Here is an 18,694-nt window from a genome sequence, read left to right on the forward strand (position 1 = left end):
TGGGAAAGGAGAAATCATATGACATGTAAATAAAGAAAATATGTAATAAAAAAAGAAAAAAAGGAAAAGAAAGATTAATGACAAAAATTATAATATACAAAAGGAAAAAAATGGGTGTGATTTTGAGTTTTGTGGTTATATTATTCCTTTGGGCGAGAGGCCAATATAAAGATTTTTCTGGTTAGTGGCTCAAGGCTACGCTGATTTGTGAGAAAGGTTTTGTCTTTTGCATTTTTAGAAAAGGGGATTAGTGTCTATACACCTTCCAGAGTAATATGGATCAGGTATGACAAAGGGAGACCCCCAGAGAACTAGATTCCAGAGAATCAAACAAAAAAGTTATCTTGATGACACTAAAATTTTGTTTTGAGATTTGTATATTACAGAATATACAGCCTTGGTGAGTATCATTGTCAGACATGCTGAATTGACCTGCTTACCTCCTGATGGTTTGGACTTTCAGCTGGATCCAGTCAGGACACAGACATCAAAGACTAATACAATCATTGGTATGTCCTTCTTAAGGCCAACCAACTCCCCCATTTTCCCTATCCTTCCCTTTCCCCCTTTCAAAAATATCTCCAATCCCATATTCAGCTTGAAGAAGTTATGAAGAGTCATTGTCCCAGTTCCCTAGGCTTTGGGGCTGGAGGTGGTTATTCTAAGGTTGCCTTTCTAGGGAATTTAGAAATGGTCATAATTTGAACAGGAAGGAAATAGCTAGAATTAATTGTATAGCCATAATCTCCTTTGGTAGAAATCTTTATAATTGTTACTAAGTTGTAGTTATAATTTCTTATTTTGGTACAAAATTTATTTTGATACAGAATTAAGGTTTCATTGGTATAAATTTCTTCTATTGATACATAACTTTTATAAGTACAAGGCTTGGACCCATTCTATAAATGCCATTATAAACTGGCATTCTATAAATACCAGGCTTAAACTGAGATGTTTAAGCCTGTGAGTTAAGGGCCAAATAGGAAATTCATGGCTCCTAGTTCATTGCTAGGGTATTTTCAGTTATTTTAATTAGAAATAGCTGAGGGCAATTAATGGACAATGGTCCAGATTACTTTACATAGATAGTTGGTTTTCAAAAACGTCAGAAATCCACAAAATGTGACACTTAATGTTATTATTCATCTGTTGTTGAGACAAATCTGCTTCTAACAGTTTCCCATTCATGGATTCAAAGAAGCAACTGAGCATCTTACCTCTAGGTGAGGTTGTACATTGTGCCTAGGTGGCCACTTGGCAGAAATTCCCTATTCTCTCCTGCAGACCTGTACTGTTCTTGAAAGGACACAATTTACAGGTTAGGACAGCTTAGTTCTGCTGAGACAGAATAGGCTAGTCCTTAACAATTCCTATTTTTCAAGGTCTGTCAGATGATCCTGGGCCAGAAGGCTGACGACTGAGGCTCCAGCTTCCTGACTTACTGGGGCTGTATGGGTAGTCAGCTGCTGTTTCTACAACTTGTCTCAGTTCTGGAAGCTGTGTTAGGCTTCCTATATCTTCAGATAATGTTGGCTATTCTCAGATTTCTGATGGGGTTGAAAGACTACCTATAGTCTCATAGCCATCCCAGGCTATTTAACATTGAGAGAACAGATTTGAGAGGATGGTTTTCAGGTGGCATACAATCTAAGCCAGGACATAAGTCAGGTGTAGAATTATGTTTTTTAAGTTAGGATAGATGACAGAGTGTTCTATTTTTATTGACAAAATTGATAGACTGGGTGTTAGGTCTACTTTGTACCTTATAAATTACAAAATGATAACAGTTGTGCTCAATTTATATTTGAGAGAAAAGTTTTTTTTATTTGAACAGAAAGGGCAATATGTAGCAGGATTTTCCCTGTCCAATTAAATTAATTATTATTACAACAAGAAGCCTGTGATTGGACATGGAAAAGGGAGGCAGAGCTAAGAGTTGCAGGGACAGGGAGTAACACAGATGGAAGGAAGAAGATGGAGGACTAACAGGACTTTGAATAGCCACGGGTAGCTATAATATAATATAGAGGTAGAATAATTGAGAAAACTTGTCTAATCTAGGTGGGCAGCTTGTATCATTATCAATTGGCTCTGAAATTATTGTGTATTGAGAATTTATTGATATATAAATCTGATTAATTATAAGCTTCTAGAGTTTTTATTTTACTGGGTTACTGGGAATTGTGGCAGCTAACTGCGAGGTGGGCAGTCATTGCATGGGGCTGGTGTGGCAATGACCCACCAAGGGAACTTAGGGAGTTGGGTGGAGATCTCTTTGGAGCTCTAGGCCAGAGAATCTGCTGAGATGAGAATACCCCACTGGAGCCATGTGGCCTGCTGGTGCTTGGGGTGTAGCGTGGAATATTGCTGTTCTTTTTAATATTTCCTGCAGCAGTAACCCTCATAGGTTCCAGTTTAGAATCATTCCAAGATATTTTATATTTATTTGTCTCTAGTGTAAAGGGCACAGTTTCCATGAGTTGTTTGTCACCCCAGTTATCATTTGTATACAAGAGGGCTGCTGACTTTCTTTGAGTTACTCTCGTATCCAGCTACTTCATTGAAGTTTTAGCAGCTGTAAGAGTTGGTAGAATTTTTGGGTTCCTTATGCTTCTTATATGTATTATCATATCTTCTGCAAATAGGAACATTTTGACTTTCCAGTTTGTAACATCTTGATCTCCTTTAGTTGTCTGATTGCTCTAGCTAGAACTTCAAGTATTATATTGATTAGATATGGAGATAGTGGACAACCATTTATTTTCCCTGGATATAGTAGAATAGCTTTAATTTTCTCTCCATGTAATTTGTGATTGGCTATATCTTTGCTGTAAATTGCTTTCTATTATGGTTAGGTATGTCCATTGTATCCCTGATCTGTCCAAGACCTTTATCACACAGAGTTTTGTTAAAGATTTTTTCAGTATCTAATGAGCTGATCATGTAGTCTTTTTTTTTTCATTTGTTTATATGGTGGATTACATTGATAGACTTACATATGTTGAACCATCCCTGTATGTCTGTGATGAAGTCTACTAGTTCATGGAAGATGATCTTTTTGATGTGTTCTCGATCGTAGGTTTAGATACCAATTTCTGAGTTTATCTTTGTTTTATATCTGTTTCTCCCCCTCCCCCACCTTGAGTTCTGTTTCTTTTCTATTCTTCTGGCATGAGCTGCCTGTGGTTATGGTGACTGGTGAGTTCCTCAGGTTCAGTAGAGTGTCTCTGCTGGGTGTGACCTCTGGGGTTTTGGGTGTCAGTGCTGTGTCTGGAATTGTGGGATTCTGGAAGCTGGCATGGCATTCTGGGATTCTAAGTACCGGTGTGGCCTCTGGTAGAGCAGAGAACTTCTGGGGTTCTGGGTGTGGCTTCCTGTAGTTGTGTACTAGGATATGAAGATGAAGTAGGGAGTGCTCCTGGGGAAGCTGAATGGGCTCTGTGGTGGTTTGAATATGCTTGACCCAGGGAGCGGCACTATTGAGAGGTGTGGTCTTGTTGGAAGAATTACGTCACTGTGATGGTGGGCTTTGCAACCCTTCTCCTAGTCTGGAAGACAGAGTCTTCTACAACTTGCCTTTGGAACAAGATGTAGAACTCTCAGTTTCTCCAGTGACATGCCTTCCTGGATGCTGCCATGCTTCATGCCTTGATGATAATGGAGTAAACCTCTGAACCTGTAAGCTAGCTCCATTTAAATGGTGTCCTTTCTAAGAGTTGCCTTGGTCATGGTGTCTCTTCACAGCAATGGAAACCCTAAGACAGAAGTTGGTAGCAGGAGTGGGACATTGCTGCGATGGGCATGACCATGTTTTTGTTTGGAAGAATGTGGATTTTGGGACTTTGGATTTGAAAAGCAGTGGAATGTTTTAAGTGGGGCTTAATGGACCATCCTATGGAAGGCATTGGTGCCAAGGGTTATTTGAACTGTATGGGGCCTGGTTCAAGGAGAAGAATGTTAGTTTGTAACTGAGAGACTGTTCTTGTGATATTTTGGTGAAGAATGTGATTGCTTTTTGCCCTTGTCTGAAGAGTCTACCTGAGGCTAAGGTAAAGAAATTAACAAAGGAAGTCTCAAAAAAGCCCAACAGAGACATTGTTCTCTTGTTAAGTCTCATAAAGAGTGTTTTGAACAAGTGTAGCAAGCTAAGAAAGTAAAAATATAGAATATATGATTCAAGTAATAAAGGAACACCAGGAAGTGAAATGTAGCTGAATCCCATGTTCAAGGAGATAAAAAGATTAAGGGAGTGGTGATCTCAGGGCAAGATCCCACCCAGCTAAGCTTACTGTTTGTATTTGCAGCTGAATAAGGAATAATTTGGACTTTCAATCTGCAATTACATACAATCTAGAAATGAAGGGCACATTTTTGTCCCCTGTATCCAAATTTTGATCCAGATTTTGAGACTGGAAGACATAAACTTTTGACCTGGATCTTGAGGAACAGTGGCTTCAAAAAGCTTAGGCTCAGGTATGGTGGCACACGTTTAATCCCAGGAGGCAAACCCAAGCAGCTCTCTGAGTTTAAGGTCAGACTGGGACAGAGCAAGTTCTAGATGAAGAAAAGCTTAAGTCCACACATGGTGGTACACACCTTTAATCCCAGCATTCAGCAGACAGAGCCGTGAAGGTCTCTGAGTTCAAGGTCAATCTATAGAGCAAGTTCTAGGACAGCCAAGCTTAGGCAGTGAAGGTGTTGGAAAACATAAAACTGGTAATAGTGTAAGGGGGTCATGTTCCAGCCCCAGCAAGCAGCAAAGCTCCAGAACTCAGCAGCTTCAGTCATGTGGCTCTGGCTTTAGAGTCAAGAATAGAGGTACCACTGGAATAATGCTGATGCTGGTTAGCTAGAGCTAAAAAAATTAGTGGTGATTAAGAAGGGACCAGCATCACTGAGGTGAAATCTGAGAAGTGTTTTCTGAGAGCACAAAGAAGCTGTGTTCCAGAGACAGCCAAGGTTGTACCTCATGCTACAGCTGGACCTGGTCAGCTGTAAGAGTCACCCAGGTGGTACTGGTTTTGAAGTTTTGATGGGGCCATGGAGAACAGCGGAGGCTTGGCACTGTGAAAGGCCAGGGAAGGCCACTGGTAAAGGTACAGTCTCAGTTGCAGTTGACAGGCCAAGACTGAAGGGGCCATGCAAAGAAGTTGACGTTTGGCACCATTAAGAGAGCCTATTAGAGGCTATTGGTGAAGCCTAGTTGCAGGAAAAGACCACAGCATATTGGAAATGCCAGTACTATGGGATGACCACCAAGCACAGCAGCAGCAGTGGAGTGGAGTCAACCAGAGCTTAGAGTGCTACAGAGGGCAGAGCGGGAGAAGTGAGCCAAGCCCTTTGGAGGAGCCCAGAAGCTCATGTGTGGATCTCAGACACTGGAACAAGAATCTGTGAAATTGAAGTTGACTTGGAGACCCATAGATGCCAGAGTCATGAGATATCTGCTGAGTAAAGCTGCTAGCAGGGAGTAGAACCCACCCAAGAGAAAGAAGTTTGTGGCAGTCAACAAAGATGAAAAAGGAGTTGGAGATCTGATGGAGATGCAGAGTTTGGAGTTTGCCCAGCTGCTTCCCTGTCTTGCTTTGGGGATTACAGTTATGTGATTGGATGAATCTTGGAAGAGACTTTGAACTTTGGACTTTTAACATTGTTCAGACTCCTATAGATTATGAGAACTTTGGAAGTTGGAAGTAATTTTTTATTATGCTATGACTAGGTATGGCCCCCATAGACTCATGTGTTTGAACAAACCTCTGAGGGCCAGTGAATGGAATGCAGTGGTTTGTATACGCTTGGCCCAGGGAGTGGCACTATTAGGAGGCGTGGCCTTATTGTGGGCATGGGCTTTAAGCCCCTCATCCTAGCTGCCTGGAAGTCAGTATTCCACTAGCAGCCTTCAGATGAAGATGTAGAACTCTCAGCTCCTCCTGCACCACGCCCGCCTGGGTGCTGCCATGCTCCCACCTTGCTGATAACAGACTCAACCTCTGAACCTGTAAGCCAGCCCCAATTAAATGTTGTCCTTGTAAGAGTTGCCTAAGTCATAGTTTCTGTTCACAGCAGTAACACTCTAATAAGATAACAGTACCACTTGCCAAAACTAAAAGAAAGACCTAATCCACTAAAATCCATACAGTTCTAGGAGAGTTTGTAAATACACTAACCTTGCTGTTTGGCTCCTGTGGTTCTGCTTCTGGCTAAGTGTTCTTGTTAACTGAAGTATGTCAACCCAGAACATAAGTTTTGTACTTAAAATCTCACCCTGAGGAAAGCTCAGGGCTACACTGGGATCCTGAACACCCAGTGTAGTCACCGGTTGGCTAATAAAGACTTTCTGTTGCCTTAAATCCATGTCCAACCAGTCTTCTCTGTTTGCTATCTCACGAGATGTCGTTGAAGTGTTAGTCCCGTGGTGTGTCTTGTTGGCACAGCATATGCCTAGCAGTAGAAAGCTCTAGGTTTGATCACTGCCATCATATAAACCAGGTGTGGTGAATGCAAGCCTGTGATTCTGGTACTGCATATGTGAAAGAAGATGGGTCAGAAATTCAAAGTGATCCTTGGCTATATAAAAAAATCAGAGGCCAGCCTGGGATACACAAGAGTTTACCCTGAAAACAAATAAACTATCATTCTGCTGGAAGCCAATGTGTCCCTTATGGCTGAAACCACATCAAGATTAGACTTTTTCAGGGTGTCAGAGATGAGTACCCAAGATTCTTCTGAGAAGCTTTTACTGTAGGGCCTCAGGGAAGTTGCCTGCCTTGCCAGTGTCTAAACTTAACTGATATGAACTCAAAGGGCTTAATCACCTGTCTTGCTTACTGTAGAGTGAGGCTGGTTTGGCCATATCCTGGTCCTGAGATTTATAGAGGCCTGGTTAGCTCTCAAAGGTCCAGGACAGGGACATTCCCTTGTACCCCAGATCCTTACTGCTCTGTAGCTGTAACTATGTCCCAACATCTGGCATTAGCCCAGCTGACTCCCTGCAGCCCACTGTGCAGTAGGTGCTGGTTATGAGTCACATGGCATACTTTATTGTCTGTCATTGTGTGGCTCCCAAAGCAGACATGTCACTCACAGGAGTGAGATGCTTCCCAGTCCCAGGTAGAATGCTTCTCTCACAACAGCAGAAGCTGCAGCTGCATTGCTAGCCAGGTCTACACTGCAGCTGCAGCTGCACAGGTCTTCTGACCAGTCCAGCCCCTGAGTCTCCATCACAATCCTCTGCCAGGACCTACATAGACCCAAACAGTTTCTAACAGTTGAACCTGTGTCTTAGGATGTTCCAGCTGCAAAACTCCACCTTGGGAATGCACCACCCTGACACTATTGAGCTCCATCTTTCTTTCCCTAGTCCCCTGATTTGCCTTAGAAAGGCTGTCACCTTGTACCAGTGCAGTGGAGGCCACTTTCCCCAGACTCTATTCTCTATTACAAGTTATCAGGCTATAATCCACTCTCAAGCGGCAGCATCTGTTCTGCGTATACACCCATGAGTAGTATAGTTGGGTTTTGAGGTAGCTTGATTCTCACTGTTCTGAGGAACTGCCATACTGATTTCTGTAGTTGCTGTATACACGCTTGCATTGCCACAAGCAATGATTGAGTATTCCTCTTACTCCACAGCCTTACTAGTATGAGCTGTCATTTGGTTTGGGTTTTAATTTTTTGATATTAGATATTCTGACAAGTATAAAAATGAAACCTCAGAGTACTTTTGATTTGTACTTTCTTGATTACTAAAGATGTTGAATATTTCTTTAAATGTTTTTCAGCCTTTGAGTTCCTTCTTTTGAGAATATTGTTTAAATAACTATTTTAAATTGGATTACATTTTTTCTTGATGTCCATTTTTTCAGTTCTTTATATATTTTGGATATCAGTCCTCTATCAGATGCATAGTTGGTAAAACCCTTTTCCTATTCTGCAAGCTTTTGCTTTGTCTGAATGATGGTGCCCTTGGCCATACAGTAGGTCCTATTTATTAATTATGTATCTGAGTGCTTGTGCTAATGGTGTTTTGATCAGAAAGTCTCTTCCTGTACCAACGAATTCAATGCTGTTCCTCACTTTCTCTTCTATCAGATTCAGTGTGTCTTGTTTTATGTTGAGGACCTGGATCCATTTACAGTTGAATTTTGTATGGGGAGATAAATATGGTTCTATTTGGATCCTTTTACATGCAGCTATCCAGTTTGACTAACACCATTTGTTGAAGATGCTGTCTTTTTTCCAGTGTGTATTTCTGCCTATTTATCAAAAACCAGGTGTCCATAAGTATGTGGATTTATGTCTGGGTCTTCAGTTTGATCCCATTGATCAATGTGTCTATTCTTGAGGCCAATCCTATGTTTGTTTTCTTTTTTCTGTTTTTTAAAGTTTTTTTTTTATTATACTTTTCTTCTTTAAAAGTTTTTTTAAAAAACTTATTTTATTTTAAATTCTGTGTATATGATTGAGTTTGTGCATTTCCATTTGAGTGCAAGTGCTTGTGGAGGTCAGAAACCTGGATAACAGGTGACTGAGCTGTGACAGGGCTTCTGGGAGCCAGACACATCTCCTTCACAAAAGCAGTGTGGCCCCTAGTTGATAGTTTGTGTGTGTGTGTGTTATACTTAAATTTATTTATTTATTTATATTTTTTATTAGATATTTTCTTTATTTACCCATCATATGATTTCTCCTTTCCCAGTTTCCCCTCAAAAAAAAAAAAACCAAGAACAAACCCCTGCTTGCCACCCCACCCTCTCCCATTTATTCGCCCTGGCATTCCCCTACACTGGGGCACAGAACCTTCATAGGGCCAAGGGCCTCTCCTCCCAATTATGACTGACTTTGTAATCCTCTACTATACACATGCTGCCAGAGCAATCAGTCCCACCATGTGTACTCCTTGGTTAGTGGTTGAGTCCCTGGGATCTCTGAGGGTACAAGTTAGTTCATATTGTTGTTTGTCCTAAGGGGCTGCAAACCCTTCAGCTCCTTGGGTCCTTTCTCTAACTCCTTCATTGGGGACCCTGTACTCAGTTCAATGGATGGCTGTGAGCCTCTACTTCTGTATTAGTCAGGTACTGTCAGATCCTCTCAGGAGACGGCTATATCGGGCTGGAGTGCCCTTCCTTCAGTATCTGCTCCATAGTTAGTCTCTGCAACTTCTTTCGTGAGTATTTTGTTCTCCCTTTTAAGCAGGAATGAAATGTCCACATTTTGGTCTTCCTTCTTCTTGAGTTTCTTGTTGTTTGTGGGTTGTTCTTCCTGTATCCCGAACTTCTGGGCTATTAACCACTTATCAGAGAGTGCATACCATGTGTGTTCTTTTGTGACTGGGTACCTTCACTCAGGATGATATTCTCTAGATCCATCCATTTCCCTAAGAATTTCATCAATTCATTGTTTTTAATAGCTGAGTAGTACTCCATTGTGTAGATGTACCACAATTTCTGTATCCACTCCTCTATTGAGGGACATCTGGGTTGTTTCCAGTTTCTGGCTATTATAAATAAGGCTGCTATGAACATGGTGGAGCATGTGTCCTTATTACATGTTGGAGCATCTTCTGGGTATATGCCCAGGCATGGTATAGCTGGGTCCTCTGGTAGAACTATGCCCAATTTCCAGAGGAACCACCAAACTGATTTCCAGAGTGGTTGTACCAGCTTGCAATCCCACCAGCAATGAAGGAGTTCCTCTTTCTCCACAACCTCTCCAGCACCTGCTGTCACCTGAGTTTTTTATCCTAGCCAATCTGACTGGTGTGAGGTGAAATCTCAGGGTTGTTTTGATTTGCATTTCCCTGATGACTAAGAATGTTGAACATTTCTTTAGGTGCTTCACAACCATTTGGTATTCCTCAGCTGAGAATTCTTTGTTTAGCTCTGTACCTCATTTTTTTTTCTCTCTCTCTTTTTTTTTTGTACCTCATTTTTTAATAGGGTTATTTGGTTCTCTGGAGTCTAACTTCTTGAGTTCTTTGTATACATTGGATATTAGCCCTCTATCAGATATAGGATTAGTAAAGGTCTTTTCCCAATTCGTTGGTTGCCGTTTTGTCCCATTGACAGTGTCTTTTGCCTTACAGAAGCTTTGCAACTTTATGAGGTCCCATTTGTCAATTCTTGATCTTAGAGCAGAAACTATTGGCGTCCTCTTCAGGAAATTTCCCCCTGTGCCTATGTGCTCCAGGCTCTTCCCCACTTTCTTTTCTATTAGTTTCAATGTATCTGGTTTGATGTGGAGGTCCCTGATCCACTTGGACTTGAGCTTTGTACAAGGAGATAGGAAGGGATCGATTTGCATTTATCTACATGCTAACCGCCAGTTGAGCCAGCACCATTTGTTGAAAATGCTGTCTTTTTTCTACTGTATGGTTTTAGCTCCTTTGTCAAAGATTAAGTGACCATAGGTGCGTTGGTTTATTTCTGGGTCTTCAATTCAGTGCCATTGATCTTCCTGCCTGTCACTGTACCAATACCATGCAGTTTTTTTATCACAATTGCTCTGTAGTACAGCTTAAGGTCCGGGATTGTGATTCCAGCAGAGGTTCCTTTATTGTTGAGAATAGTTTTGACTATCCTGGGTTTTTTGTTATTTCAGATGAATTTGCAGATTGCTCTTTCTAAGTCTGTGAAGAATTGAGTTGGAATTTTGAGATTGCATCGAATCTGTAGATTGCCTTCGGTAAGATGGCCATTTTTACTATATTAATCCTGCCAATCCACGAGCATGGGAGATCTTTCCATCTTCTGAGATCTTCTTCAATCTCCTTCTTCAGAAACTTAAAGTTCTTGTCAAACAGATCTTTTACTTGCTTAGTTAGAGTTAGACCAAGGTATTTTATATTATTTGTAACTATTGTGAAGGGTGTTGTTTCCCTAATTTCTTTCACTGCCTGTCTATCCTTTGTGTATAGGAAGGCCTCTGCTTTGCTTGAGTTAATTTTATATCCAGCTACTTTGCTGAAGTTGTTTATCAGGTTTAGGAGCTCTCTGGTGGAATTTTTGGGGTCACTTAAGTGTAGTATCATATCATCAGCAAATAATGATAATTTGACTTCTTCCTTTCCAATTAATATCCCCTTGATCTCCTTTTGTTGTCTAATTACTCTGGCTAGAACTTCAAGAACAATATTGAATAGATAGGGAGAGAGTGGGCAGCCTTGTCTAGTCCCTGATTTTAGTGGGATTGTTTCAAGTTTCTCTGCATTTAGTTTGATGTTGGTTACTGCTTTTTCTGTATATTGCTTTTACTATATTTAAGTATGGGCCTTGAATTCCTGATCTTTCCAAGACTTTTATCATGAAAGGAGGTTGGATTTTGTCAAATGCTTTCTCAGCATCTAGTGAGATGATCATATGGTTTTTTTCTTTGCATTTGTTTATATAGTGAATTACGTGGATAGATTCCCGTATATTGAACCATCCTTGCATCCCTGGGCTGAAGCCTACTTGATCATGGTCGATGATCATTTTGATGTGTTCTTTGACTCGGTTTGCAAGAATTTTATTGAATATTTTTGCATCGATATTCATAAGGGAAATTGGTCTGAAGTTTTCTTTTCTCGTTAGGTCTTTGTGTGGTTTAGGTATAAGGGTAATTGTGGCTTCACGAAATGAATTGGGTAGAGTACTTCTCTTTCTATGTTGTGGAATAGTTTGAGGAGTATTGGTATTAGTTCTTCTTTGAAGGTTTGATAAAACTCTGCACTAAATCCATCTGGTTCTGGACTTTTTTTGGTTGGGAGACTATTAATGACTGTTTCTATTTCATTAGCAGATTGGGACTGTTTATATTGTTGATCTGATCTTGATTTAACTTTGGTACCTGGTATTGGTCTAGAAAATTGTCCATTTCACCCAGGTTTTCCAGTTTTGTTGAGTATAGGCTTTTGTAGTAGGATCTCATGATTTTCTGGATTTCCTCAGTGTTTGTTGTTATGTCTCCCTTTTCAATTCTGATCTTGTTAATTAGGAAACTATCTCTGTGCCCTCTAGTTAGTCTGGCTAAGGGTTTATCTATTTTGTTGACTTTCTCAAAGAACCAGCTCCTGGTTTGGTTGATTCTTTGTATAGTTCTTTTTGTTTCTATTTGGTTGATTTCAGCCTTGAGTCTTGCCTTTGGGTGAATTTGCTTCTTTTTGTTCTAGCGCTTTCAGGTGTGCTGTCAAATTGTTGGTTTATGCGCTCTCCAGTTTCTTTTTGGGGGCACTCAGAACTATGAGTTTTCCTCTTAGGACTGCTTTCATTGTGTCCCATAAGTTTGGGTATGTTGTTGCTTCATTTTCATTAAACTGTAGAAAGTCTTTAATTTCTTTTTTTTTATTCCTTCCTTGACCAACTTATCATTGAGTAGAGTGTTGTTAAGCTTCCACGTGTATGTGTGCATTCTATTGTTTATGTTGTTATTGAGGAGCAGCCTTAGTCCATGGTGATCTGATAGGATACAAGGAATTATTTCAATCTTATTGTATCCGTTGAGCCCTGATTTGAGACCTATTATATGGTCAATTTTGGAGAAGGTGCCATGAGGTGGTGAGAAGAAGGTATATCCTTTTGTTTTAGGATAAAAAGTTCTATAGATATCTGTTAAATCCATCTGTTTCATAACTTCTGTTAGTCTCACTGTGTCCTGGTTTAGTTTCTGTTTCCATGATCTGTCCATTGCAGAGAGTGTGGTGTTGAAATCTCCCACTATTATTGTGTGCTGTGTAATGTGTGCTTTGAGCTTTAGTCAAGTTTCTTTTATGAATGTAGATGCCCTTTGATTTGGAGCATAGAGGTTCAGAATTGAGAATTCATCTTGGTAGATCATACCTTTGATGAATATGAAGTGTCCCTCCTTATCTTTTTTGATCACTTTAGGGTGAAAGTCGATTTTATTTGATATTAGAATGGCTATTCCAGCTTTTTTCTTGGGACCATTGGCTTGGAGAATTGTTTTCCAGCCACTATTCTGAGATAGTGTCTGTCTTTGTCACTGAGGTGGGTTTCCTGTATGCCACAAAATTTTGGGTCCTGTTTACATATCCAATCTGATAGTCTATGTCTTTTTACTGGGGAATTTAGTCCATTGATATTAATAGATATTAAGGAAAAGTAATTGTTGCTTCCTGTTATTTTTGTTGTTAGAGTTGGAATTCTGTTCATGTGGCTATCTTCTTTTAGTTTTGTTGGAAGATTACATTTTTGCTTTTGTAGAGGTGTAGTTCCCCTCCTTGTGTTGGAGTTTTCCATTTATTACCCTTTGAAGGGCTGGATTTGTGGAAATATATTATGTGAATTTGGTGTTTTCATAGAATACTTTGGTTTCTCCATCTATGGTAATTGAGAGTTTTCCTGGGTATAGTAGCCTGGCATTTGTGTTCTCTTAGGGTTTATATTACATCAACCCATGATCTTCTGGCTTTCATAGTCTCTGGCGAGAAGTCTGGTGTAATTCTGATAGGCCTGACTTTATATGTTACTTGACCTTTTTCCCTTACTGCTTTTAGTATGCTTTGTTTTGTGCATTTGGTGTTTTGACTATTATGTGGTGGGAGGAATTTCTTTTCTGGTCCAGTCTATTTGGAGTTCTATAGGCTTCTTGTATGTTCATGGGCATCTCTTTCTTTAGGTTAGGAAAGTTTTCTTCTATAATTTTGTTGAAGATATTTACTGGCCCATTACATTGGGAGTCTTCATTCTCTTCTATACCTATTATCTTTAGGTTTGGTCTTCTCATTGTGTTCTGGATTTCCTGCATATTTTAGGTTAGGATCTTTTCGCATTTTGCATTTTCTTTGACTGTTGTTTCAATGTTTTCTAAGGTGTCTTCTGACCCTGAGATTCTCTTTTCTATCTCTTATATTCTGTTGGTGATGCTTGCGTCTATGTTTCCTGACTTCTTTCCTAACATTTCTAACTCCAGAGTCGTCTCTCTTTGTGATTTCTTAATTTTTTCTAGTTCCATTTTTATGTCCTTGATGGTTTTGCTCAATTCCTTTGCCTGTTTGTTTGTGTTTTCCTGTAATTCCTTAAGGGATTTTTGTGTTTCCTCTTTAAAGGCTTGTACCTCTTTACCTGTGTCCTCCTGTATTTCTTTAAGGGAGTTATTCATGTCCTTCTTAAATTCCTCTAGCACCATTGTGAGATATGATTTTAGATCCAAATCTTGCTTTTCTGGTGTTTTGGGATATCCAGGACTTGCTGTGGTGGGAGTACTAGGTTCTGATGAAGCCAAGTAGTCCTGGTTTCTGTTGGTAGGATTCTTACCTTTGCCTTTTGCCATGTGTTGATCTCTGGTGTTAGATGTTCTTGCTGTCTCTGACTAGAGCTTGTTCCTCCTGTGGGTCTGTAAGCTGGTGTCACAACTTCTGGGAGATCATCTTTCCTCTGGTAAATCCCAGGCGCAGATGGCTGTGGGTCAGTTGTCCGTCCTGAGTCCTGGGGTCAGAGCACACCCTGGAGACAGGATCTCCACTTTTGGGAAAGGTGCAGAGAGGTCTGTCGGTCTGTTGTCCTTCCTAGGTGTGGTCTGAGGCAGAAATGATCCTGACCAGGCTGCCCTGAGACTTGTGAGGCCTGTGCCTCCTGTCTGGTCCCACCTTAGAAAGTCACCAGAGAGAAAATGGCGATCTCACCAGATTCCCTGGGTTAAAGCACTCCCTGAAGGCTGGCTCTCAGCTTGCAGGGAAGGGGAAGAGAGGGTGTGGATCCACTGCAGGTTGAGATGATCCTGTCCCCTGCCACCCTGCTCTGAGACTTGTGAGGCCTGTGCCTCCCAGCTGGTATGGCCTGAGTCCCTGGGTTAAAGCACTCTCTGGGTTAAAGTACTTCCTGAAGGATGGCTCTCCACTTGCAAGGAAGGGGCAGAGAGGGTTGAGTTTTAAAATTTTAATATATTCTTATCACATTTTTCCCTTCCCCAAGTCCTTCCTGATCCTCTCCCCTCCCTGACCACCCAATTTTACCTTTCATTTTTTTTTATTTTGTCATATTCTTTAAAATTTATAAAATATTATAACAATAAAAATGAGTATTATAAAAATTGTTGATATAAAACAACAATCAATTGAACAGTCTTATGTAGATGCTTGTCTACAGCAATACTGAAAATACATACATTTGTCTCAGTATAAATTTGAAACAACTCCAAACATATTAATTTTATTTTATTTTATTATTTTTTTAGAACAGAAACAATTTTATTGCTTATAAAAAAGAAATATGACCAAGAAAAAAATGGAACCTGGTGGTGGTGGGGGTGTTTAAAATCAGACAAAATGTGCTTTCCTTGAGGAAAAATCTGTGGGTATAGGAGGTAGGTAAGGTCAAAGCTCAAACTTGGAAGTACCTTACTTTGCAGGACCATCTTCTTGAGTCTGTGCTTAGAATCAGCACATTTGTAGCACAAAACGTCATTAAAATGCACGCCCAAAAATACTTCCGACGAAGATATCACTTGCTTCTAGAAGGTTATGAGGTGGTAACTAGATTCTCCCTCCACTAAAGCCAAGGGAAAGAACATATATAGCATGGGACTGGCGCTTGAGTACTAAAGTCTAGTGCTTCAGTATCCCAAAAGGCGGCACCTGTTCATAATCAAGGGATAGGGCACATCTGGCCAACCATATACTTTAAGAACAAGCACTTTATTAGAAATATGTTCCATAAAGAGCACAAATTTAATTATAACTATAAAATGCCACTTCATGGGATGTCAGCATTGTCATATTCTATTGCTGGTGTCTGTCATGCTAACCATGAAGTATCTTTGTATTACACATGCAAAAAGTAAGGCCAGGGAGGTTAGTTAACCTGCCCTAGAACTCAATTAGTGTAGAACCATGACCTAGTCTTGAGTTTTTGTGCATTTCACTCAGTACCAAAGTGACAACCTCAAAAACAAAAAATCTGACGATGTTACTTTATCTTTCCTCTTAATGAAAAGCCAACTGTTCTACTAGCCACTTTCCAGTGGTATTTTGGTTTCTTTTAATGTCAGGATCACAGTAGACAGCAGGGGGAAATAATATGTTCTTGATAATCAAAACACAAAGTTAGACTGGGAAGTGGGTATGTCCCCGAGAAGTGTGTTTCATTTTGGAATTGATTCAACTGGTTTCAGGGAAAATCTAAAACCCATTAATAGAATTAGAAATGAACAAGGAAAACAATAGGACTGGGGGTATGGCTCAATGGTAGAGCACTTGCCTAGTGTATGCAAGGCCTTCCGGTTCAATCTCCAACTCAGCAAAAAGGAAAAAAAAAACACAGATATTTAGATGGCTGATGCCCTGAATCTCTTTGAAAGCATCATTGGCAACACTACTACTTCCTAATTGTTTCCATTTGATAGATAGGACAACTAAAAAATTTCAAACACAAGCCTATGTAGGCAATATATAGCAATGGAACTAGAAAAACATTTACTATCCAGTTACTGTTATGTTTGGGTTACGCTAAATGTAGCTGTAGACCCTGAGCAGCAGGGAAATTAGGCTGAAAACCCTCGGTTCCTTAGCACTCATCTGTAGATATTACCATGAAGGGGAAAAGTTTGTTCTTTTAACTATTTCCTCACTAAGTAAACTAGCTGCCTATAGGGCACAACTGCGGGCTGGAGCGAGCGGGCTGGAGCGAGCGGGGCAGTCCTGAGTTCAATTCCTAACAGCCACATGATGGCTCATGGCCATCTAGTACAGCTACAGTGTACTCATACACATAAAATAAATAAATAAATCTTTTTTTTTTTTTTTTTAAAGAAACCTTAACAAAATACCAGATTCCCTATTAACAAAAGGGGATGGCGATTAACAAGCCAAAACAGGAAGAAAGGTGACTGTGGCAGGACAGCTGTGACTTCAGACTCCTGTGCTGCAGGAGTCACTGGCAACCCTGCTTTTTAAGAGTGCTGCCCTCCCACGTAGTCATCCTCTGGGCTCTCAGCAGACCTCCGGCTTGCTTGTCCTCTCCGTTACCTCAGGGCCAGGCATGGGAACATGGACGCTCTTCTCTTTCTTTTTCCGTTTGGTTTTCTTAGTGTCTCTTTCCTCGATCTCCTCAGAACTGCTAGCTGCGGAACCGTCATCTGACTGAGAAGTGTCACTTTCTCCCCCTAACGGTAAAGACTTTTTAGGAGACTTTTTCCTGGATTTTTTCTTGCTCTTGTGTGGTTGCTTCCTTTTCCTGGCACTAGAAGCTCGAGTTTCCTCTGAGAACTCACTTGAGGAATCTGCTGCTATGTCCGTAGCTTCCTTTTTGTTTTTCATCTGATTTTTTGTGTGACCGTTTTTTCTGTTTCTTCTTATGGGACTTGTTTGACTTCTTATGTTTTTGGGATTCATGGGCTGAAGATTTACCTGGGGAGATGTTTTTTTTTCCATTAGTAATGTCTTGCTGATCACTACTGTCTGTTTCAAACTCTTCAGGATACAGCTCTTTATAACCACTGTGACCCCATCTGTCTGGTATATTGGATTCATAATCATATAACTTCTTGTTCCAGGATTTAGCCTTAAGAAAATCATCTTCCAGGGCCCCAGATAATTCATTCTTTGACCTCCAGTAGTCTCTCTGACTTTCTTCATCCAAACCGTCACTTCGCATCCGACTTGAGCTGCTGGGTACTGTGATCCTTCTGGTCCCCTGGTAAGCATCCTCCATCTGCTTCCCTAGTTCTCTGATTTTCCACATGTCGGACTCCTCCTGAATCTTACTGTGAGCATCTATATGCCGGATGACATTTCCACATGTCGGACTCCTCCTGAATCTTACTGTGAGCATCTGTATGCCGGATGACATTCCTCAGGAGGACTTTCCCCAATGGAACCCATGACATTCTTTAATCACTCGATCCTTGTGCTGCAGCCTTTCTCCCACATGGCGAGGTGGGAGAAAAGGCCTTAACTGTATGCTTTAAAATAATATATCACTACTAGTATTTTAAAAATAAACATAAATAGATAAAGTCTTTTTGTTTGTTTGTTTTGTTTTTAGTAGAGCTTAAGATGTTGGCTCTTATTGTGGTACAAGCCAAAAATAAGAACAATTTTTAGACACTGGAGTTCTTTGTAATAAGGCTGTACTTCAATGACCCTCACATCATCAAAGAATTTTACCTCCATTGTAGCTAAGCTGAGAGTTGACAGTTCTGCTGCACCAGGGAATGAATTGTAGGCACGATTTTTGGATACAGATTTCTTGCTATAGTCAAAGCTTTTTTGACTTGAGTAATTGTCTTCAATCTCAGCCCACAGAGAATAGGTTACATTGATTTAAGAAATGGTATGTGGGAGTAGACCTTGGGCTCAAGCTCTGCAGCCAGTCCCACAACACCCAGAGGAAGCTCCACTCCCAGGCGCTCTGACACACCCAGGATCAGAGGTGACCAGAAAGCAACATCTGTCCCAGCACTGGGAGTAACTGGGACCAGCAGGACCAGGCACACAGGAACTCTGCCAGCCCAGTGACTCGGGTTCCTTCCAGTCTGTCTGGGCTGGGGTCCAGAGCAGACCTTGGACGCAAACTCCACAGCCAGTACTACAACACCCAGAGAAAGCCACACTCCCAGGTGATCTAACAAACCCAGGATCCCAAGATCCCAGAATCACAGGATCACAGAAACAGTTTGACTGAGGAGTTCTTACACAACAAGGATCACAGGAAGGACAGGCTCCAGTCAGATTTAGCAAGGGCAGGTAGCACTAGAGTTA

General features: G+C 40.7%; 1 pseudogene and 1 gene segment (V, D, J or C); both read right to left on the reverse strand.

Moving 5' to 3' along the window:
- The window catches only part of LOC116080189, a 1,139,691-nt gene that overhangs the window by 59,067 nt on the left and 1,061,930 nt on the right, over positions 1-18,694 (reverse strand).
- Positions 16,925-17,702, reverse strand: LOC116080400 (annotated as a pseudogene).

This window comes from Mastomys coucha, unplaced genomic scaffold (assembly GCF_008632895.1).
Source record: "Mastomys coucha isolate ucsf_1 unplaced genomic scaffold, UCSF_Mcou_1 pScaffold6, whole genome shotgun sequence".
Taxonomy (NCBI): Eukaryota; Metazoa; Chordata; class Mammalia; order Rodentia; family Muridae; genus Mastomys; species Mastomys coucha.